We start from the raw sequence: 6,166 nt of genomic DNA on the forward strand, positions 1-6,166 counted from the left end.
GTCAGCAGCTACCTCCCATCCGCGCAGTGAAAGCTAATGCACGCACTCTGTCACAGTGCTGCCAATCACCGGTTTGGTTCCCTCCCCTACCGGAATAGAATCACTCTTTTGCGTCTGTCACTAACGCCCAGTAGGTTACAGGTTTGAAGCACGTCACAGTCATTCAATCATTGAATCCTACTCAGAATACCACAGACAAGGTTAGACCTTCCGGATTCTCTTGAATGCTGCCATCAGGTCCTGCCTATACCACGAAGACTCTGATCTCACGGAATGGTTGGCTCGTTTGTCAGGCGAGCACTCGGTTGTCAGGCGATCAACCATGCATCGTGCAATCAGGAATCCAAGAGACATTCACTAAGCCTCAGATGCTTGTAGAACAAGAATGGTTGTCAGTCACCTTGCTCATGGGTGAGAATGGTGATGGGCGTCAATCATCACCTTCATCATGTTGAAGAACAAGTGATATCTTGGATAAAGAACAAGCGGAATTGAATGGAAGAACAATAGTAATTGCATTAATACTCGAGGTACAGCAGAGCTCCACACCTTAATCTATGGTGTGTAGAAACTCCACCGTTGAAAATACATAAGAACAAGGTCTAGGCATGGCCGTGAGGCCAGCCCTCAAAAAATCTAAGAACTAGGTGTCCAAAGATTCCAATACAATAGTAAAAGGTCCTACTTATAGAAAACTAGTAGCCTAGGGTGTACAGAGATGAGTAAATGACATAAAAATCCACTTCCGGGCCCACTTGGTGTGTGTTTGGGCTGAGCAATGAATAAATTTCGTGTAGAGACTCTCCTTGGAGTTAAACGCCAGCTTTAGTGCCAGTTTGGGCGTTTAACTCCCAATTAGGTGCCAGTTCCGGCGTTTAACGCTGGAATTTCTTGAGGTGACTTTGAACGCCGGTTTGGGCCATCAAATCTTGGGCAAAGTATGGACTATTATATATTGCTGGAAAGCCCAGGATGTGTACTTTCCAATGCCGTTGAGAGCGCGCCAATTGGGCTTCTGTAGCTCCAGAAAATCCACTTCGAGTGCAGGGAGGTCAGAATCCAACAGCATCTGCAGTCCTTTTGAGTCTCTGGATCAGATTTTTGCTCAGGTCTCTCAATTTCAGCCAGAAAATACCTGAAATCACAGAAAAACACACAAACTCATAGTAAAGTCCAGAAAAGTGAATTTTAACTAAAAACTAATAAAAATATACTAAAAACTAACTAGATCATACTAAAAATATACTAAAAACAATGCCAAAAAGTATACAAATTATCCGCTCATCACAACACCAAACTTAAATTGTTGCTTGTCCCCAAGCAACTGAAGATCAAATAAGATAAAAAGAAGAGAATATGCAATGAACTCCAAAAACATCTATGAAGATCAGTATTAATTAGATGAGCGGGGCTTTTAACTTTTTGTCTCTGAATAGTTTTGGCATCTCACTCTATCCCTTGTAATTCAGAATGATTGGCTTCCTTAGGAACTTAGAATCCAGATAGTGTTAATGATTCTCCTAGTAAAGTATGATGATTCTTGAACATAGCTATTTATTGAGTCTTGGCTGTGGCCCAAAGCACTCTGTCTTCTAGTATTACCACCGGATACATACATGCCACAGACACATAATTGGGTGAACCTTTTCAGATTGTGACTCAGCTTTGCTAAAGTCCCCAATTAGAGGTGTCCAGGGTTCTTAAGCACACTCTTATTTGCCTTGGATCACAACTTTATTTCTTTCTTTTTCTCTTTTTTTTTTTCGAAAATTTTTTTTTTTTTTTGCTTTTTCTTGCTTCAAGAATCATTTTTAATGATTTTTCAGATCCTCAGTAACATGTCTCCTTTTTCATCATTCTTTCAAGAGCCAACATTCATGAACCACAAATTCAAAAGACATATGCACTGTTCAAGCATACATTCAGAGAACAAAAGTGTTGCCACCACATCAAAATAATTAAACTATTATAAAATTCAGAATTCATGCAATTCTTTCCTTTTCAATTAAGCACGTTTTTATTCAAGAAAGGTGATGGATTCATAGGACATTCATAACTTTAAGGCATAGACACTAAGACACTAATGATCACAAGACACAAACATGGATAACATAAAGCATAAAAAATCGAAAAACAGAAGAATAAAGAACAAGGAAATCAAGGAACGGGTCCACCTTAGTGATGGCGGCTCTTTCTTGCTCTTGAAGATCCTATGGAGTGCTTGAGCTCCTCAATGTCTCTTCCTTGTCTTTGTTGCTCCTCCCTCATGATTCTTTGGTCTTCTCTAATTTCATGGAGGAGAATGGAGTGTTCTTGATGCTCCACCCTTAGTTGTCCCATGTTGGAACTCAATTCTCCTAGGGAGGTGTTTAGTTGCTCCCAATAGTTTTGTGGAGGAAAGTGCATCCCTTGAGGCATCTCAGGGATCTCATGATGAGAGGGGTCTCTTGTGTGCTCCATCCTTTTCTTGGTAATGGGCTTATCCTCATCAATGGTGATGTCTCCCTCTATGTCAACTCCAACTGAATAACAGAGGTGACAAATGAGGTGAGGAAAGGCTAACCTTGCCAAAGTGGAGGTCTTGTCCGCCACCTTGTAGAGTTCTTGGGCTATAACCTCATGAACTTCTATTTCTTCTCCAATCATGATGCTATGAATCATGATGGCCCGGTCTATGGTAACTTCGGACCGGTTGCTAGTGGGAATGATTGAGCGTTGTATGAACTCTAACCATCCTCTAGCCACGGGCTTGAGGTCATGCCTTCTCAATTGAACCGGCTTTCCTCTTGAATCTTGCTTCCATTGTGCGCCCTCTTCACATATGGTTGTGAGGACTTGGTCCAACCTTTGATCAAAGTTGACCCTTCTAGTGTAAGGATGCTCATCTCCTTGCATCATAGGCAAGTTGAACGCCACCCTCACACTCTCCGGACTAAAATCCAAGTATTTCCCCCGAACCATAGTGAGATAATTCTTTGGATTCGGGTTCACACTTTGGTCATGGTTCTTGGTGATCCATGCATTGGCATAGAACTCTTGAACCATCAAGATTCCGACTTGTTGAATGGGGTTGGTAAGAACTTCCCAACCTCTTCTTCGGATCTCATGGCGGATCTCCGGATATTTGCCCTTTTTGAGTGAAAAGGGGACTTCGGGGATCACCTTCTTCAAGGCCACAACTTCATAGAAGTGGACTTGATGCACCCTTGAGAGGAATCTATCCATCTCCCATGACTCGGAGGTGGAAGCTTTTGCCTTCCCTTTCCTCTTTTTAGAGGTTTCTCCGGCCTTGGATGCCATAAATGGTTATGAAAAAGCAACGCTTTTACCACACCAAACTTAAAATGTTTGCTCGTCCTCGAGCAAAAGAAGAAAGAAGAGAGTAGAAGAAGAAGAAATGAGGAAGAGGGGGAAGGTGGTGTGTTCGGCCAAGAAGGGTAAGAAAGGGTGTTTAGGTTGTGTGAAAATGAAGGGTTGGAGAAGGGTATTTATAGGAGAGAGGGGGGTAATGGTTCGGCCATGGAGGGTGGGTTTGGGAGGGAAAGTGGTTTGAATTTGAAGGGTGAGGTTGGTGGGGATTTATGAAGGATGGATGTGAGTGGTGAAGAGGAAGATGGGATTTGATAGGTGAAGGGTTTTTTTGGGGAAGAGGTATTGAGGTGATTGGTGAATGGGGGAAGAAGAGAGAGAGTGATGGTGGGGTCCTGTGGGGTCCACAGATCCTGTGGTGTCAAGGAAAAGTCATCCCTGCACCAAATGTTGCTCAAAATCACGTTTTGAGCTATTTCTGGCGTTAAACGCCGGGATGGTGCCCATTTCTGGCGTTTAACGCCAGGTTGTTGCCCTTTACTGGCGTTTAACGCCAGTCTGGTGCCCCTTTCTGGCGTTAAACGCCCAGAATGGTGCCAGACTGGGCGTTAAACGCCCAACAGCTAGCATTACTGGCGTTTGAACGCCAGCTTCTTCTTCTCCAGGGTGTGCTGTTTTTCTTCCTGTTTTTCATTCTGTTTTTTGCTTTTTTCATTGTTTTTGTGACTTCTTATGATCATCAACCTACAAAAAAAAAGATAAAATAACAAAAGAAAATAGTTAACCATAAAACATTGGGTTGCCTCCCAACAAGCGCTTCTTTAATGTCATTAGCTTGACAGAGGACTCTCATGGAGCCTCAGAAATGCTCAGAACCGTGTTGGAACCTCCCAACACCAAACTTAGAGTTTGAATGTGGGGGTTCAACACCAAACTTAGAGTTTGGTTGTGGCCTCCCAACACCAAACTTAGAGTTTGACTGTGGGGGCTCTGATTGGCTCTGTTTTGAGAGAAGCTCTTCATGCTTCCTCTCCATGATGATAGAGGGATGTCCTTGGGCCTTAAACACCAAGGATTCTTCATTCACTTGAATGATCAACTCTCCTCTATCAACATCAATCACAGCCTTTGCTGTGGCTAGGAAGGGTCTGCCAAGGATGATGGATTCATCCATGCACATCCCAGTCTCTAGGACTATGAAGTCAGTAGGGATGTAATGGTCCTCAATCTTCACCAAAACATTCTCTACAAGTCCATGAGCTTGTTTTCTTGAATTGTCTGCCATCTCTAATGAGATTCTTGCAGCTTGCACCTCAAGGATCCCTAATTTCTCCATTACAGAGAGGGGCATGAGGTTTACACTTGACCCTAAGTCACACAAGGCCTTCTTGAAGGTCATGGTGCCTATGGTACAAGGTATAGAAAACTTCCCAGGATCCTGCCTCTTTTGGGGCAGTTTCTGCCTAGACAAGTCATCCAGTTCTTTGGTGAGCAAAGGTGGTTCTTCCTCCTAAGTCTCATTTCCAAATAACTTGTCATTTAGCTTCATGATTGCTCCAAGGTATTTAGCAACTTGCTCTTCAGTGACATACTCATCCTCTTCAGAGGAAGAATACTCATCAGAGCTCATGAATGGCAGAAGTAAGTCCAATGGAATCTCTATGGTCTCATTTTGAGCCTTAGATTCCCATTGTTCCTCATTGAGGAACTCAGAGGAGATTGGTACACGCCCACTGAGGTCTTCCTCAGTGGCGTCCTCCTCCTCTCTTTCCTCTCCATATTCGGCCATGTCTATGGCTTTGCACTCTCCTTTTGGATTTTCTTCTGTATTACTTGGGAGAGTACTAGGAGGGAGTTCAGTAACTTTCTTGCTCAGCTGACCCACTTGTCCTTCCAAATTTCTGATGGAGGACCTTGTTTCATTCATGAAACTTTGAGTGGTTTTAATTAGGTCAGAGACCATGGTTGCTAAGTCAGAGGAGTTCTGCTTAGGATTCTCTGTCTGTTGCTGAGAAGATGATGGAAAAGGTTTGCCATTGTTAAACCTGTTTCTTCCACCATTATTATTGAAACCTTGTTGAGGTCTCTCTTGATTCTTCCATGAGAGATTTGGGTGATTTCTCCATGAAGAATTGTAGGTGTTTCCATAGGGTTCTCCTAGGTAATTCACCTCTTCCATTGAAGGGTTCTCAGGATCATAGGCTTCTTCCTCTGATGAAGCTTCCTTAGTACTGCTTGGTGCATTTTGCATTCCAGACAGACTTTGAGAAATCAAATTGACTTGTTGAGTCAATATCTTGTTCTGAGCCAATATGGCATTCAGAGTGTCAATCTCAAGAACTCCTTTCTTCTGACTAGTCCCATTGTTCACAGGATTCCTTTCAGAAGTGTACATGAATTGGTTATTTGCAACCATTTCAATTAGCTCTTGAGCCTCTGTAGGCGTCTTCTTCAGATGAAGAGATCCTCCAGCAGAGCTATCCAAAGACATCTTGGATAGTTCAGAGAGACCATCATAGAAAATACCTATGATGCTCCATTCAGAAAGCATGTCTGAAGGACATCTTCTGATTAATTGTTTGTATCTTTCCCAAGCTTCATAGAGGGATTCTCCATCCTTCTGTCTGAAGGTTTGGACTTCCACTCTAAGCTTACTCCATCTTTGTGGTGGAAAGAACTTTGCCAAGAAGGCATTGACTAGCTTTTCCCAAGAGTCCAGGCTTTCTTTAGGTTGAGAATCCAACCATATTCTAGCTCTGTCTCTTACAGCAAAAGGGAATAGCATCAGTCTATAGACCTCAGGGTTAACCCCATTAGTCTTGACTGTGTCACAGATTTGCAAGAATTCAGTTAAGAA

General features: G+C 42.8%; 1 non-coding gene across 1 annotated transcript; it reads left to right on the plus strand.

The window, feature by feature from the left end:
* Positions 1-5,854: 5,854 nt before the first annotated feature.
* On the plus strand, positions 5,855-5,962 carry LOC130958960 (small nucleolar RNA R71). The gene has a single exon (XR_009078058.1). It is a non-coding gene; the product is annotated as a small nucleolar RNA R71 (small nucleolar RNA).
* The last annotated feature ends 204 nt before the right edge of the window (positions 5,963-6,166 follow it).

Source organism: Arachis stenosperma, chromosome 10 (assembly GCF_014773155.1).
Source record: "Arachis stenosperma cultivar V10309 chromosome 10, arast.V10309.gnm1.PFL2, whole genome shotgun sequence".
In the NCBI taxonomy this organism is placed as follows: domain Eukaryota; kingdom Viridiplantae; phylum Streptophyta; class Magnoliopsida; order Fabales; family Fabaceae; genus Arachis; species Arachis stenosperma.